Here is an 18,804-nt window from a genome sequence, read left to right on the forward strand (position 1 = left end):
AAGAAATGTAGCTTCCAGAAGGACATCCTTCATGTTGTATTCTAAATTAGAGCTTTTACTTTCCTAGAACAAATAGTTTTAGGGTAAGTGCTTATTTATACATTTTGTATATGTTCCAAGAGTTTAGAAGCAAATGTGTACTTAAGCCCAGATAATTTGTGTAGAACATGGTAGCTAGCCTTGAACTTAGTATTTGTGTGGCTGGTTCCAAGAATGATTTCATTATTGGTGCAATTTAAGTTTCGGGATACCCTGGAGCGCTTTGTTTCAGAATTGGAACAGTCTGTGAAGTCACAGGAGTGATAAGTGATCATTGCATGAACATGAAAATCTTTTTTATACTTGGCTGACCATTAATTTGTCTTAACTACCACCTTTGTGATCATCCTGCTCTGAATGTTATATATTGTATACTGAAATTTACCCTACTCATGTGTGTGACCACAAAAAGGAATCCCCAGGGCCATCTTTAATTTCACAGTCAAATGCACTACTTGACTAGCAGCCTTGAAACCAGCATGTATCCTACAGTTTGGGTCTCCTCTGGGAACAGTATTGAACAGTTAATTCAGCTATTTCCCTTCGTACGTGAATCCCAACAAGAAGATTTTGGAGGGGTGTTGTTGGAGGAATAACAGAGACTGGGAAAAAATATATTAGTTATATAGTTATATTAAGTTAAAAAAAAAAAGAAAAAAGAAAAAGAAGAAGATACAGCAGGACCCTTAATGTTTTTTTGAACAAGATGTAATCAGTTGCCATAATACTGTACTGTTTGTTTGACTTTTTTTCAGTGTGGTTACTGTTACTTCATCCCTGAAGCGTTTCCAAGAGAAACAAGGGATTGTCCACAAGATAATCACCGCTGTGTCTGACTCCTCTGTGTGTAGTATGGTGTGTCACTAAGAGAGAGGTATTATCTACATGCAGCCTGTGAACAAAAATCAAGAATACCCGCTGGGGATAAAACTTTATGTGCAAATTGTTCTGCAAATGGATGGTTTCTCCGGAAAGAGTTCCTTGCTGCCAGGTAAAAGAAGCCCTATGTCTTTTCCAGCATCTACTCTCTTGAATGTGATGATACCTTCAACACCTTCAGTCTCTTCAGAGGTAGTTTAGGAGAAGGCAGTTCATGATTTCTGAACTGGTTCACCTGCACAGCGGGCACCAAGTCCCCTTGTGAGGCTGGGCATGGTGAGCCCACGCTCCTGTGCTCCCATATCCAGCCAGATCCAGCCAGAGTGCCTGCTGTGAGCTGGACTGTCCCCATGGCTCATTTAATTGTTGCCCTGCCTGCAATAACTGGCATGGGTCAATCTCCCATCCTACTACATAAAAGGAGGCAAAGTTCACCAGTGCAGTGCTCCCATTCTGAAATAGAACCTTCTTCTCAGGTGCAAATCCACACTATGAAAATGGATGTTATGAAAGTGTCAGCTTTGAGGTGGGGACAGTCCCACAGCATGGGCTGTCATCTGGCAGGGGCTTCAATCTCCAAGAAATACCGAGGATCTCACACAAGCTCACACAGGAGCCACCAGGACCAGCTTTCAGGTGGGAATATTCACTCAGCACAGCACCCAGAGTAGATTTACATGAATAAACAGCTATTTTTAATGTTCAATTTGTATATTTACACGGGATCTATTCAGTCCAGCTTAGCAGGGAACTTAAATTTGACTTGCATGATGAAACATTCCTTCCTAGCAGGGTTTTAAAATTCTCTCTACAGTCACCAAGAAGAGGAAAGTACCTCTGGAGACATTCAGAAGATGGAGCTATCACCCGAAGAGGTTTCAAAAAGGCAGGCCGGGTTGTAGTATGTATTAACACACCAGCACTATTTAGGGGAATTTTTTAAAATTTTGGTTCTCATTAACTAAATAAAATGGAATCATGCTAGTCAGTTCATGCTTGAAAGTCCTTCCCTTCACATCAACAGTTTACTTGGTTGTCAGATAAGTATACTTCCAGAATTAGATCTATTAGACATCTTGTGGCTTTTGTTATCATTTTGCCAAGAATTATTTATGTTTCAACATTCATCATCAGCTTACTTCTACAATCATAGTAGAAACTGGTGCAATGAGAGATGAGTAGCTGATGGGTCTGCAAGTAAAATCTACAGCTATTCAGTTTTAGAGTGATTGTATTTTCAAAACCCGTGATGTTTGTATCAGGAAAAAGGGGTATTTCTGTTATTTTTAATACTTACTGGATGGACATTACCTAAAATCCAGCATGTAACAAGACAGCATTTATACCCAGTGCCAGGTCTTTACACCTTTCACTAGTTTGAGTAGGTTTTTGCTTCACAGCTCAGAGCAAATTTCTGCTTTTTGTGCATCAATTGGTGAGGTCTGAAGAGTGATGGCTGCTGGCCACTAATGTAAAATCAGACACGAGTTAGTTATAATCAATTAATAGGTAATCAAGTAACTTTAAATAAATCCATATTAACTATGAAACCCAGTCTTCCAATGTCAGAACACCTTGCAAAAAGTTTTCTGCGCCTCTTGATTTTATTAGATTTTCTATGGACCAGTGAAGAGGGTAATATGTTTGATGCATTTTATGCATGTCAGCACTTTTTGGCTAGAATTGAATAATTGCATACACTCATAGAGAAAATTTGCTTCTGTGCTATGAAAATGTCCTCACAAGCTGTTAATTCTGTGCAAAAATTGAGTGATGATAATTAGCAGAAGTGAGTAAAAAATAGCAGAAAGCAATTATGCAAATTAGCAAAAAAGCTTGTAAAAATGTTGCGTAGGTGCAGCAGCTTGGAAAGAAAGCCTTGACTTTGTTATTCCTTTTCTGTCCCATGACTTAAAATACAAGCCCTCTCTCCTACGTTGATGGGAAAAGCCAAAACATATGCTTTTCAGCTAACAAAAAAACAACACACAAGGCACAATGTTATTGCAAGTGTAAAACTAAATGGAACTTTTCCATGAGCCATATTCAGAGCGGTGTCAATGGCCACAAGGCCAGCTTCAGCTTGCTTCTGGGGGTGTTGGAGCCCACACGGGCCAGCATCCAAATACAGTAGAAATACAATACAACAATGTTTTCGCCTCCCGATGCTTTTCATGAAACCACCAGAAATCCTGCATCAGGATCACAATGTATCAGTCTAGCTCAGGAGTTCAGGCTTGGGAAAACAGCTGGTAAAATTGCTTCATGCATCATGCTTTACAAAACTTGACTGCTTTGCATTTGAAGAGGCACAATTACCTGTGTTAAATATCACTGGTTAGAAGCTGCACTAAAAAAGAACTGACATTTTGATGGGTTGTAAGGGCAGGGACAAGATGAATAATTTTCAGCATTTTGACAAAAAAATAATCGCATAATTTAGTACCTCAAATTGCATTCTTCAGAGCGACTGTGTGAAAGCGTTGTTTCTCACCCAACGTACTTGTCCTCGATGTGAATTTAGTCATTGCTGCCATTATTAATCAAAAGAAATATTTGACAGTTTTACATGTAGAAACTCTGCTGAGCCAGAACTGAACGAGGAGGGAGAGCTGAAAGCTTTTGGATTCATTGTCTGTCAGAAGCAGTGTTAAATAAGCAATGACTAACAGTGTCTCAGCCCTTCACCTACAGGCAGAATACTCATATCCTCAGGTGAAATCCTGTGGAATAGGATGGAAAGCAATGGCAAGGAGCATTTCCCCTGTAACACCGCTGCTAGTGGTGTTAATCAGCAAGCCAGGAAAAACATGGCTTGGCTTTTGACTCCTCAGATGTGTTGACAGAGCTGACAGTTAAGAGTTTTCTCTTTTTTTAACTTGTGAAATGCGTGTGTTTTACCTGGAATTACTGAGTCACGACAAATTTGGAAAAACCGCTCCCATGCCATTTCCCAGAGATGAGCGGTAATTTAATAACAGCATGTTTATACAATATTTGTTTCCACTGTCCATGTTAGTGCCTCAAAGCACTTTGCAAATGTTCATAAAAATTTTCATAATTCTTTGTAGCTAAGCAATTTATTTCCGCTTTATTGACTGGAGCCACGAAGACACTGCTAATAGTTTTTATCTGTTACATGAAGGACTTCTGACCTGTGGCTTTCCATGTTCCTTGGAAAATAAAAAACAAACAAACCCCAAAGCTTGTTACTACTAAGCCTGTTTTACAAATCAAGAAATAAGGCTTTCAAAAGAACCAGGACTGACTGATGTATGCATTACCAATGATACCTATGTGCACATACTCCTATACATATATAATTTAAAAAAAATAATATATTCATGTACCTCAGACATACAGCCACATCTATCTTCTATTTCTCCAAAGACTTTGGGAGTAGGATTGTTCAGTGGACATGGAAAGCTCCCTCCAACTTTCCATCTTTTGTCTCTAGTCTGAGGGTCTTCTCTTTGGAGATGGTCCATAGAGCTGGTTTGGGATCTGTAGCATTCACCACAAGCCCGAGTACAGCTCAAAAATCCACGGAAGACAGGTGTGATGTCAGGACACTGTTCTTGGACTGAGGGATTGTAAGTGGGGGACTTTGGTCACTGAAGATTTTACTTCACCATTGAGTCAGAGGAAAAGTCCCTCACCATCAAATGACACACACTTTATTCCTGGCAGGAGGCAAGAAATATTGTTGTTTTGAACAACATCATTGTTATTCTAGGCTGTTGGCAATGACCAGGTTTTTGAGCCAATGGCTTTGGTGTCTTGTTGTGGTCTAGACATCACCTGAAGAACCAGAGATGGCTTTGACTCCCCATTTTGAATTCATCAAATCTCTGTTGTATGTCACTGAATTATCCTCTTTTTTAAAAAAATATTATATGCAGAAGTGGGTTCTCACCAATACCCCCTCTTGCCATACTTTTGCCTACATTGATGTAGGTATATTGGCATTGTCAATGCCTTTTGGAGAAAACAAACTCTAATGAGTGTGTGTGGTTCATTTTCTTGGCCTTCTGTAAGGTATTTTGACTTCTATAGCATCACTGTGTAGGTATCCCTTGATCCTCTTACAATGACAATTATCCCTAAAGTGTTTCTCTAAACTCATAGAACCACAGAATGGTTTGGGTTGGAGGGCACCTTAAAGACCATCTGGTTCCATCCCCCTGCCATGGGCAGGGACACCTTCCAGTAGACCAGGTTGCCCAGAGCCCCATCCAACCTGCCTTGGAACACTTCCAGGGTGGAGCATCCACAGCTTCTCTGGGAAACCTGTGACTGTGCCTCACCACCCTCTGGGTAAATTTTTTTTTTCCTAATAGCTGATTAAATCACTTCTTCCTTCTTTTAAAATGGTTCTCCCATGTACCATCACTATCTGCTTGTGTAAAAAGTAATTAATTAGACAGCAGGAAAAAGTCTCTCTTCAAATTTATGCTTTATTCAATGATTTTCATAAAGGGAGGCTGTATTAACCTCTCTCTGTGTGCTGAAGAACCAAGCCAAGCAGTCTTGAGACTGAAATATCTCAGGCTCCTGGATTCACCTTAGAGTGTTTCATATGATGCTGTCTCACAGCTGTTGCCTAGAAGACAATTTGAAAAATGTCCTTTCAATTACTACCTGTCAGAAAAAGCTGATAGGTTCAGATCCAGGATGTCTTCACAGAATCAGCCCTCCACCATGAGTCCATGTCAATAAACTTTAAATGCAATTACTGGATTTCTAGTTCATGGTCTGTGAAAGTGGTCTCAGAAATGTGCAGAGAAATACCAAGGCTCCAGATTACAAAGTTCATGTGATATTGGTAAATGTTCATTAAAAAAAAAACAACACCAAAAATGCAGGAAGAGATACATATCAGTTTTAAAAATTATGTTACAGTTTTAAAATAGATCTATTACTTGCGTTTTTAGTTTTTTACAGCCAACGTCTCCATATGTAAACAGAGGCTTCATAATATAAGTGGAAAGTAATCCATTGGTGAGATCTTCATGGATAGCTTTCATTCCTGCCCTTTGCAGGTTTTCAAGAATATTTTCATTTGCTAAAAATCCCCACAAGATGGCAGTGCTCAGTTCATTAACAAGAGAAAGCAAAAAAACTACTTTGCTGTATAGCGAAAATGAAATACAGAAAAAAATATCACACACAAGATCAGTGGCTTCTTAACCCTTTCTGCCCATCCCACACAAAGACAATTTCCCTGTAAAGAGCACAAGAATGTGTGCATAAAATCCACAGTTTATATCCACAACCCTGAAGAACAGCCAAATCTTGCTTTGTTACCCAGACATACAAAACTGTTTTGCTTAGAAAGCTAATCTTCCAAACAGCAAGACAAAATGAAAATGACACCTGAATTTGTCCCAATTTGTAATATATATATAATATAATATAATATAATATAATATAATATAATATAATATAATATAATATATATATATATATATATATATATATAATATAATATATATATATATCTGTGCCTGAGGCTCAGAGCTTCCAAGATTACACATACCAAAACTGCAGGACTTTTTTTCTTTTTCCAAACAGTGTATAAGATAACAAATAGACAGGCTTAGCCTCCTCTCTGCTTCTCTTTCTGCTTGTTTGGTAATACAGTAAATGCAAGGATTTCCTGCATCATTGCAGTGCAGTATTGTATCATGACATTTTTAAAGAGACTGTTTTTTCCTTAATGAATTTTCCCAATGAGTGCACAACATCTTTATTTGAAAACATCTTCATTCTTTAGCTTGAGAGCCATTCGGAGCATGCCAAGTTAAATATGTAAAAATAGAGAGTATGACTTCTCCTTTTTCTGTGCATCATTTCATAGATGCAGCTAACCAACTGCTGAGAAAACAAAACTCAGTCCAGGCTCCTGGACACCCAGGCTTCTACCCTAAGATCAATGCTCAGTTTCGATTTCCTACTTCTTAGCTTATACTCAGTGGTAGGAAAAGAAGCAGAGGAGCCAACAAACCTCCTGCCTCTTTCTGTGCTGGAAGGACACAGGTTCCACCCTGCCTGGCTGAAGCAATGCTGCCCTTTAAAACACTGCCACCAAGCCCCATTCCCTGCCTGTGGTGTGCCCAAGGCCAGGTGGGGTAGGTCAGTCCCTTGTAGGCATACCCACAAGCCGAGCCAGGCACTTGGCACATCTGATGCTTTCATCAGCATCAGTGTGAAGCCATCGAGGGACCACAGCAGGGTCTCCTGAAAAGAATGGGACCGTGGTTTTGGGGTAAAAGGCCCACAAATCAAAAACCCAATATATAATAGCTACAGGTACTCAGAGATTTCTACCTGGTGCCAGGGGAAAAACAGGGGGTAAAACCATATGACAGCATCCCAAGAGGCACTGGATTTCCCCAAATGGACATGCCCAAGTGTCCGTGGGCATCCTTACCTTCTGGAAGGACAGAGGGTAAGGTATTTCTGGGCAACCCAGGATATTTCCAGAGATACAAAACATCTAGCTACCAAATGGTGACTTCCCTTAACTGGAAACACAGTCCTGGGAAGTAAAAAAATGTCCTCCTTCAGTGTCATCCCTCCCCTCACTACAGTCCCCATTGGCAAAGGGCTGCAGCTGGCAGGGCATTTAGTGGTGTTCTTCACTTGACAGTGAGCTACTTTTCCCCAGTTTATCAGCTTTTCCCAGCCTTTTCCTCCTGGCAGCAAGCCACCACCTTCAATCTCCAGGCAGGCATGGTAGCCAGACCTTCTTGCAGAAAGAGTCTACTGTGCTCAGCCCCGTCCTTGCAGGGTGGAAATGCTCCCTCTGCCTGCAGCAGCCTCTTCTCCGTGCCAGAGCAGACTTTGGGCAGATGTAGAGCCTGCATCCTGGCAGAGGATTTCTCCAAATTATTTAACTTCTGCGCTACCTGGCTTTGCAGTAAACCCCAGCTTTTCACAGGTGCAGAAAGAGGCCAGAAATGTGCTGTTCCCCTTTGCTGCATGATGGTTTGGAACCAGGAGTAGATACCCTGAGAGCTGCATTGAGATCCAAAACCTTGCATCTTTGAGTGATTAAAATAATTCCTTTTTATGCTGGAGCAGACAAATGGTATATCTGGAACAACAAGAAAATATTTGTTTGTCCTTTTTTATATTTGCTGTGCTAAAAAAAATGGTTAAAATAAAAATAGCTCCTGTAAAAAAAAATAAATGGTTTGAAACTCCTACAAGTCCTTCAACTTTTTCTTAAGTTACATTAAATACATTTTCCACACAGCATATTTCTTGCTTTGTTCAGATTTATTCAAAATTATCATGTTATTTCAGTTTGCCAAAAATAAATAATAAAGAAAGGAGAATTGAGTCACCTGGCATACCTATAGAACATTGGCAAAGTAGTAACAGATTCTAAAAATGAAAAGACAACTGTTCCAAAGCCAGCACCTGCTGCTGTGAGTTTGGTATTATTGTTTTTGCTGGTACTTCTATTTCTCATGGTTTGTCAAAGCAGATGTTACCATTTGGGAAGGTCTCTAGTTAACAAGACCACTCTTAATCAATCTCATCATTTTTCCAGCAGATTTATTCCTTATGTCAAGGTGTGCAGTTGCACAGAATGTTCACTATGCGCAGGATCAGAGCTGAATGAATGTAACACATCTCCCCAGCCCTCCAAGCAATAATACCAAATGACACAGTTAATGCGGTTCCTCATTAAGAAAATGCAATGACTGATTAACACTTCACTCCTTCACATCTGAGATCACCCACATTCCCACAGGACATCTGAGTATTTCCTTTTATCCTTGTCAAAACCGTGCAGTGGGAAGGGAATGTGGCTGTCTCCCACAGGCTGCTCGGTGATGTTGGCAGTGTTTGAACACGAGGGGCTGTGCCACGATGGCTCATGCTGCAGTTCTGGTCTGCTCATATGGCGGGATTATGAGGCTCATTTTTGCATGGACAAAGTGAACCTGAGGACCCACTGACTGCTTAGAAACAACACAGCAAATCACTGCTGGGATAAATGGAAGCTGAATTTGAGGGAGCACACAATGTCAGTCTCTGTTGTGGGATTTTAGTACTGCTCGGTTGGGCTGCACGGAAAGGTCCAGAGCTTGTCTGGAAAATCCATGACCACACAGAGGAAATGAAACCTAAAGAGTAATTTGTGGTTTTTACCATTGTAGGTAAGGGTGGCATGAAATTAATTGTTTCAAAATTGCGTCTTGCCCTAAGAGTGGTTATGACATTCATGGCCAGATGATGTACTTGGAGATGGTGATGCAGGTGTGCCTTGCTATAAGCCTTCTCCCACAGCCACAGCTCTTACACTGTGGCTTTGTAATAGCTGAAGCTCACGTGAGCTAAAGATGATATGGCCCAGCTCCCCTTCCCCTGCCCTTGAATGTCCTTTCCACCCATTTCCAGCCCTGGTACCACTGAGTGTGAACAGTAGCAAGTCAGTTCAGGAAGCTGATATAACTAAAATCTGACCTGGCATGGCTGTGTGGCAACTTCTTCTGGCAAGAAAACTCCTACAAGTCATTATTTTGTGGGTAGTTTCTGCTAAGCAGTAGCACAAGCCACAAACGTGGCTTTGCAAGACTTCCCCCTCTTCTGCTCCTTCTGTACCAGTCCTTCTTTGCCTTGGGGTGGCTGAACTGTCATGACACTGGCCAGATCCTAGTAATAGTAAGTTTAACCTTACTATCAGCTTCCAAATCCCCAAACTCAATTTTCCCTGCTCTGCTGAAAGACTTAAGCTGATGTTGAAGCCAATCTGTGGAAATCCTAAAAAGGATCATAAAAAGAAGAAAATAAAGAAGATCTTAAAGAATGCAGGGAAATGTGATTCAGTAGTAAGTTACTTGTCTAGGGATGTGCTAACATTTTATATCCAATGAGTTTCTTTTTACTGAACCCATCCTTTTCAAATTACTGTTCTCTGTATGGTGGTAGGAAATCTCCACTTCTCCCATTGATCCTAACTATTCACAGCCACTCTTCTATCCTTTCCCTTCTTAAAAAGTCATTTTATTCAAGGCAATACTGCTCATTTTAAACCTAAATGTTCAGTGCATCACCACCAAAAGGCCAGCTTGCTACTTTTGGCCATACTTCAGTAGAAATCAGTATGGCCAAATTGAAGGGCAAGGAATAACTCTTCACTGAGAGTTCAGTCCCTGGAACAGGCTGTCTAGGGAAGTGGTCACAACCTGTGACCTGTCAGGCCACAGCTTATCAGAGTTTAGGGAATGTCCAGATGATGCTTTGTGTCATATAGTTTAGTTTTAGGTAGTCCTAACTACCAGCAGAGAGTTGGGCTTGATGATCCCTTAGGGGTGCCTTCTAACTCAAGATATTCTGTGATTCTGTTTATATGAACTCTGGTTCAGGCTTTTGTGGGCAAACCTGGAAAGTATAAAATACCAGACAAATCTAATTTTAAATAACTAAGGGATAGCCCAATATATGATATGATATATTTTACTGATGGGAAACAATGGTGTCCGTGGCCAGAGACTGATCAAGAAACAGTACTCTGTCAAACTGTATTGACAGGACTTCTGGGCTGGATCAACTCTTTTTGGTATTGAAGTGATTCATTCCCCTCTCTCTCCTCTCATTTTGCTACCTAACAACTTTGCAACCCCAGGCCTGGATAAAAGAAGTCAGACTTTATGCTTTTCTAGCTTATGTATTTCCATCAAGACCGAAGATTGCATGCCTGGGACTTGGCAATAATAGTATAGAGCAAGAGGAGAAGCAATAAACGTATTATGTGTGTCAATAAAGTCAGCAAGTAAGTCTTGGAACACACACATGCAATGAAACTGCTGAGTAAGGGAGACTTTTCCAATTATAACACCCCATTAACACCCATGTCAGAGGTTGAAATATTAAAAAGCAGTTAACAGGTCTCTTGAGAAGCCCTGGTAATGCACAGCAGCTCTGCATACTTGCAGACAATGTAAAAAGCCACAACATTATCCCTTAATACTGCACAGTTAATGTGCAGAGCTCAATTAGTGAAAGCTGTTCAGGAACTGAAATGTTAGTTCTGCTGGGAGATGCCCTGCCTGTGAACAGAAGTAACATCACTGTGCACCCCAGGACCCAAATGTGCACTGCCAGGCTGGGACACTGCTGAACGCTGTCTGAAAGCCAGCAGCTGGAGAAAAAAATTAAAGATGCTGCTGCCTTTTTATGCAGAAAAACGTCTTTACTCATGACTGGCCTTGAGTTGTCTATTGCCACCCACCACACTTGATGTAACACCACTTTGGTTCCAACGATCCTGAACGCAGCTTCCAGCACGTCACACACCTCCAACTAGAGCTAGATTTTTTTATAGAGAAGTCTACCCCCAGTTAGTTATTAAAACTCTGTATCTCTTGTGGCAGTTATGCAATTCATTACTCTCAGCCTACAGACTCTTTTACTGAGCATCATTGGGAAACACAGCACGTGCCCTTTCCAACCTCTAGCTGAAATGTTCTTAGCAAATATATTTTCCAGCATGGGTGGCTTAGTGTAATGGGTGCTAGAGCTGTCAAAAGTACCCCAGGCTCCATGCACACACAACTGAGTGCCACCTATCTCACAGTCCCCTGCTACAGATGAGTACATTGTTTGCTTCTCTGCCCTACAGCATTTTATGATCTTCACATCTGGCCTGTGGGACACGTGTTGGTGGACTAAGGTCAGTATGGAAGTCCATGATTGTCTCCAGCTTATCTCCAGCTGAATTTGACTCGCTGTTGTACTGCATCCATGCTTGGCCTGCCATTAGGCACACATGTGAAAGTGACTGTCCTCCTAGCTATTCACTGGTTTAGGGGAGAAACCCCTTGCTAAACAATATTTGCTTGCTTAGTATTGTACTATAATTGCATCTAAGTCACTGGAGAAGAAGCTTTAGTTTGTCTGTAAACTCCATGGCTTTTGTGGTTTTGTTGCAATGATTTCATACCCTGAATTTAAATAAATTGAGAAATAAGAGACTGTTGTAGAGCCCACCCAAAAGATTGGTGGTCTTCCCAGGGCACTGATCAGGCAATAAGAAGGGAATGTAAAACCTACATCTGACCAAAACAATATGAAACCAAAGTTTCTACGCACCATGCCAAAGAAACAAACAAATGCTGAGCCTAGCTATTTTTGCAGTCAATATGCTCCATCATCTACATGATAACTTGGTAGATGAAGTCAGATCAAAGGATTCCTTTCAGTCCCAAAGCAGAGGAGGTTCAACAGTGAAATCACAGCAGTTTCTTCTGCTAAGCAAAGCAGCTCCTGGCTCTGCCTGAGATAAAGCTCTTCCTGTTGGGAGGAAAATCTCAGTCACTGTGGCGATGTCATCCTCGCTCTGGGTGGAAGCTGCTTTTATGGGTAACAGCTGTTATTTTCATTGAAATCTGAAAGACCTGTCCACATGTTTTGGTGTTTTTTTTTCCCCCTCAGTATAGGATGTGAGAGAGGGAAAAATAACCAAATTGACCTTTCAATTGACAGAGATGCAGTGTAAAAAGAACTCCAAGAAATGAATATCCTTACAATTATGCATAGTAAGGCATTCTTACTCGGTTTTTCTCATGTAAAGAAAACCAAGAAAAACAGAGCTATTATGACTTTACCCACCTACAGACAAAGATCTTCTGAGAAGATCCTATTTCTCAGACCTTTGTCAAATTTTCAGTCTATCTAGTGGGAATTCTTTTTCCTCCCTTAAAAGATAAATATGCTAAGTATTCTCAAAGGACAATGGCTTTTCATCCGAGAAAACAAATGTCATCACTGTTTCTTATTCTCAACCTTGTCTTCCTTTCCCTACTCCATCTTTTATCCCTATCCCTCTAGCTTCGGGAATACATATCCTCCTTTGCCATTAATCCCTTTTCCTGAGATCTTAAAACATTTGAGGACAATATATACTGAGAAAAAAAATTGCACTTTAGGAAAAGAGCTTATCTTTTTGTTTGGTTTAAAGTAAAATGTAGTAGAAAAACATTAAAAGAATGAGAGTCTGGCGGCAAGAGAAGGCAAGGCAAGGAAAAGGAAAGGGAAAGGACCTCTAAGAGCCATAGCTAGGAGATATTCAGAGATCTCCCCCCTCACTCTGAAATAGTCTGGGTGCACAGTTGAGGCCCAGAGGACTGAAAAAATTGTGGAGATACATTTCTGCCCAGTTCCATGGGGTCACACAACACATTTTCATTGTGGGAGCTGGTCTGGAATTACTCGAGACTAGGGAGTTTGGCCAGTTCTGCACAACACTGTCTTTTGATGCCTTGCCCAAAATATTTATATCTCCAAATAAGGCTTGCCAGAAAAAAAAATAACAAAATACTCTAGAGATGAAATTTGTGTATGATTCTGATATATACAAAACATACTATAGTGTATGTATGCTCACCGTATTTCCTAACTTCCTTTTCTATCTTTTTTGTGTTCTTAATAGATTTGTGTGTCTCTCTCCTAGATCTTTAAAGACAGAAAATGAAAGGATAGATGTCCCAGTACTCAGCATCATTGTGCAATGTGAATTTGAAGGACTGGAACATTTCAATCCAGTACATGGGCTTCTGCCATTTGAACTAAGGAAAAAACTGTGTTTGTGGGTAGTGTAACATAATTACAGGGAAAAACACTTTAAAGCCAGATACTGAAACATTTGGAGTGCAAAATGACTTCTTGACTTCTCGCCAGCTGATATCTCACTAAACATGTCCAAAATAAATAATTTTGACTTTTTTTTCCTTTTTAAAAATTTATCCTTGTCATATCCAACATCAATAATCTCAGCCTGGAAAATGAAAAGCTAAGGTTGATGAAAAGCTAAATTAGATCTGAATGTTGCAACAAAGAGCATTGAGTGAGACTAGAGATAGGCAGAACCACCTTTGGCATCTACCTAGGTGAGGAAACAAGCCCAAGTGCACTTCCAAATTCAGTATTAAGTCACAAGGATGCTGTTTTGTGCAAGAATCTCAATGATCCTATTTACTTTTTCTCTCTTGACCTCTCTCACTTCTGTTCTCTTGAATTCTTTGATAATCATTGCAACATATCTAAAACCAGATTACAAAGCTGGTGTTGGTGATTCCAGCTCACATTCAGATTTCTTGCTACAGCTGCCTTATTTTGGTGTAGCAGTGACCATAGTGTAAGAGGTATGATTCGGGCTGGTGATTTACCTAAGATGCCCAAACTATGACTTCTTATTCAAGAAACAGAAAGGTGTAAACAGTGCACAGACCCCTACTGCAGGTACCTGACTCGGCATTGACTTCACACTGAGAGCCAGAAAATTGCAGCCTAGACTTCAAATATTCGTGTCCTTGTGGTGCCATAGACAAAACTGATTTCTCCATGCAGCCCTTTAAACCAGTGAGCTCAAGGTAACATCTAGAAGGAAAGCTATGTTTGGGCATTTTAGGTAACCAGCTGTCTTCCCACCACCCCTTCCTTGCCTTCTGGCTTGTGCTTGGAGAATGGGAATTTTCCTCCATGCAATGCCTGCTTTCAGCTGTCTTTGAGCTGACTCCTGCAGCTGCAGCGAGAGACGTGCTGGCCTGCAGGCTCCTCGATACTATGCAAATTCACCCCTAAGTAGATTACCTGTTACTGTGGGAACAGGCTAACCTGCATCTGCCAATTTGCTTTCGCTTTTACTGGATAAGGTTAATGATGAAAATAAGCTCAATCTTGTAAGAGGTTAAGCAATTTATTACAGAACAGGAAACTGAGTTACAAAGAATGACAAAAATAAAGCAGCTTTGCTGCTGTCTTTACTTGGTTCCTTCTGGGTTTCTTCTCGGCGTTTTGAATTTGGTTACTACTTGGGGTTTGGGAAAGTAGTATTTCCTCATTTTGGCTGATGGATATTCTTCATATTGGCAGGCAGATATTCTATTTTAGTAAAAAACAGATTTATTCAATTTCCATGATAAATGCTGCTAATTTAAAATGTATCAGAGGAAATTAATTGCCCGCCCCATTTTGTTTTTTGGTGATTTGATTTTGCTTTTTTGTTTGTTTGGTGTTTTTTTGTTTCTTTTGTTTTTGGTGGGTTATTTTTAGGCTTTCTGGGAGGTTTCTTTGGTAGTGTGTTTACTGTACCTTCCAGAACTACTTTAAGGTTAATTTTAAGCTTAATCCGCCCCTTATCCCCACAAATTCAACTAATAATGAGTCCCATACAGACTTCACAATGCAACTTCTAAAAACCATACCTGAAACTTAAATTTTAGCACAGTTTTAGAGTGGACAACACTCTTACCAGAATGGAGAGCTATGCTTGTTTTGTGATAACTAACTCCCCAGGTATTGGGGACTAATACTGAAAATGGTGTATTGCAAGCAAGTGAAAAGAGCACATGGAAATTGCACAAACCAATTTGCACTTTTCACTTATGCTTCAGAGCTCTGAATGTCATTTTGGGTTGAAAATGTCTTAGCAGTTTTCTCTAGCCATCTGAAACCATTCTAATATATTGAAAAATGGCAGTGACATTTCCCCAAGATATTTATATGTGTGACACTTGGTCAATCCTAAGCGAGAACTGTTATAAACAACAGAACCCATGTCCTCAGTAGAACAGCTCTTTTTATTCCCACACAATATATAGATGTTTTGGATTTTGTTTTTTAGAAGAATAATTTTTAAATATTAAAATACTTTATTAAAAGTACTGTATTTGTAATTCAGAAATATAACTGAAGTAATAAACTGCCTTCTCTCCTCTTTTTTTTTTCCTTTATGTAAACAAAACAGCAGTTGCAGTTACAATTCATTCACTTGCCATTCTCTGGTCAGACTGAACAGAGCCTCTGAGGGCAACCTCCTCAATATCAGCAAAGGCATTTGGACTGGCAGACAAAGGGCCTAATTAAATGGATATTTCCTTTCTCCCCACATGATGGTGACTGAGCTTCAAACAAGCCAGTGAACTTCAGGTGAACTATAAGCATTAGGTGCTCACTGGAAATAGATCCAAACCAGCCCTGGAGTAGTCATTTACACACATGCCAAGTTTTATAGTGTCTTGGGGTGTTGCCTTGTGTGGAAGAATGTTTTACCCAGCACTAGACAGACTAAGGAAAGGTCATTTTCATTTTCAGGTCCTTTTAGCTTCCCTTGGAGTACCTGGAATAATGCTGGGCATCAAGATACGCTGTTCATGTTGTCATAGCTGAGCAGGCAAAAGGTAGCAACACAGGGTACTATAAATACTTTCTGCTATAAAAATCTACACATATCACCTAGAATCAAGGTGGATTTAGAGCAAAACATGCCCTGGACAAGCTGAAATGCTTACATGCTTCTCTTCTGATAGAGTAAGATGACTCCACAGTCCCATGAGCATCTGGTACCAACTCTCCTATTTCTGAAGACAGAAATGTTTTAAGATGAGACAGTGACCTGCTCTGTAAGAATTATCATCACTGCCTCTGAGGTGATGTAAACTAAAACATTTATTGCTGAATTGAGCTACAACCCTTATACTTTTTTTTTCGTGTGTGCAAATATACTAAGAAAATAAAGGAGTAATTTCTTCTGTCAAGAGGAGTCTTAAGTTATTATTTTTCAAGTGATATTTAATTTTAGACTGGGACAAAATTGGAGTCACTTTTATTTCTGTATTTTTCACATACAATCAGAGATAAGCATTCACCTTTAACAAAGAAGAGGGAAGATTTATTACATAGAAAGTCTATGACCTCATACCAGAGGTGCTGTTCATGCATGTATGATTTTTCATGTACGTGTATGAGCTTCACTCTGTAAAGAGCAGAAAAGCAAGAGGAGTGGGAAGAGGACAAAGCTTCTGTGTATCACTTCTGAGGGTGAAGCTGAGAAATGGGCACCACCACCTTCAGTGCTGATACTGCCTTATATACATAACATCCTTAGTGTCTGTAGTGTAACTAGACATTGGATGCAAAGTAGGGTCAGCAGGTGGGGGGATGCATCCACACCTGTAAAAAAAATCCAGGTGAAGCACAGGAGTGTCCCAATGTAAGTGATGTGCAGCCTTGTCTGAAAGTACCAATAGAGCTGGAAGGCCAAATAGCTCACTTTGTAACCCTCAGACAAGGGGCTGTTCCTTATTTGTTGTTTGGGTTTGGTTTTTGGTTTTGTTTTGATTTTGGTTGGGTTGGCTGTTTGATTTTTTTTTTCCTTCAGGGATGTACATGATAATTGGTGTTTATTCAGATAATCAGCTTCACAGACAAGATTGGGAGCATAAGCTGGATTTTCATCTTGGCTAGCACATTTTTGAGAGAATCACTAAAGTGATTGTAAGAAAGCACTGGAAACACAATTCCTGGAAGTAATTCTCAGCTGTCATGTTGAATTATAGAGAGACTTAGAGCTGCTAAGTTTTCTGTGTCTCTGTTTAATCCTCTGTAAAGTGAGCAAAGTAAAACATATCTCAGAAGGATGTAGTAAGTTACCAGAATGATATTGTGAAAGATTTCCTGTCTCTTTGGAAGAGGTGAGCTGTCTAGTGAGAGGTATTAGTGTCCATCTGTGGTGAAGCAATCTCCCTCCTAGATAAAACAAGGCAAAATCCTGTAATTTGGTACTTCACTACTGATGACTGACAGCTCACTTTCAATTCATAATTATAGTCAAAACAGACATCCATTTTTTCATGATAAGTGTTTGGATTTGTGTAACTGTGCTTCAAGAAAAAAATGTTTACACCACTTCTTTAATTTCTGTAAAGAGGAATAAGGGAATAGCATGACATAATACACCAGTTTCAAAGAAAAACCATCAAAAACATATTTACATTTTGCTTTCCTATATGTTACACATTCTCCAGGTTATGTTAGAAATGCATATTCACTTCATATGTAATGTATTTTCTATTTTCTGGTCTTCTTCCAAGACATTTTGCCATTATCCTGCCAGGACTGTATGTTGTCTGACCACTTCCCCATTGCAATTAAGGATTGAAACCACTTGCTTACGCACAACGGAGACCATCATACCTAACCCCAAAGGAGGCCAGAAACTCCTAGCACACTGCATTTCCCAGACCAACCAGGAGGCCCAGGGCACAGAAGGACAGCATGCTATTTGCAACAAGGGCTGGCACACTGACAATCCACATGAGTGCAGCTATTCAAAATAAATTTTAAAAACCCCAGAACTTGTGTGTGTGGGGATTTAACACATCTCATAAAGAGATACTGCCTGAACTTCCATAATAAAATGAGATAAACAGCTTCAAAATTAGCTGTAAAGAAGATGCTACCAAAGAACCAGCCTCAAGGAATGATGTTTAACCAGATATTTTTCTTCAAATCATGCAATATATGCTTAGTAGATAATGTGCAGAATTGCAGGCTTGATTGGAACAGGCATCAGAACATGAAGCTTGCACAAGAAACACAGCCTTTCTTAGCAAATTCACTTTGTCCCTTCTACCCCTTACCTGCTTTTCTCCTTTCTTTCTCCAGTGCCAAAGCCAAAGAGGAGGAAAGATGATGCCTTGGGGTGCTGGAGGTGTGGTGTAAAAGAGAAGTCTCTGACTCTAAATAGAAATATTTAATTGACTTCAGAAGATTAAAGTGATTGTTGAGTTCAGACTGTAGTTTTCATATGTGTGTGTGCGTGTGTGTGTGTGTATGTGTTCGTGTGTTTGTGTGCATGTGTTTTGTTCTGGGATAGTACTAATAAATCATGTCTATCAACCTATTGGATGTATCTTTAGTTTTCATAAGGCAGAACTTGTCATACTACAGAGCAACAGTGAAGTGTGTGTGAAGCTGGTAAACTGTGCTGAAAATAATCTTTGCAGCCATCCCTGCTTCAAGCCTAATATTTAAGGACTTCAGAGTGAAAATTGGTTTGGATCACCAGAGAATACATGAAAAACTGAG

General features: G+C 40.0%; 1 long non-coding RNA gene across 1 annotated transcript; it reads left to right on the forward strand.

Moving 5' to 3' along the window:
* Window positions 1-1,309: 1,309 nt before the first annotated feature.
* Window positions 1,310-1,906, forward strand: LOC117244035. The gene is made up of 2 exons (XR_004496385.1): window positions 1,310-1,554; window positions 1,733-1,906. It is a non-coding gene; the product is annotated as an uncharacterized LOC117244035 (long non-coding RNA).
* The last annotated feature ends 16,898 nt before the right edge of the window (window positions 1,907-18,804 follow it).

Source organism: Parus major, chromosome 1 (assembly GCF_001522545.3).
Source record: "Parus major isolate Abel chromosome 1, Parus_major1.1, whole genome shotgun sequence".
Taxonomy (NCBI): Eukaryota; Metazoa; Chordata; class Aves; order Passeriformes; family Paridae; genus Parus; species Parus major.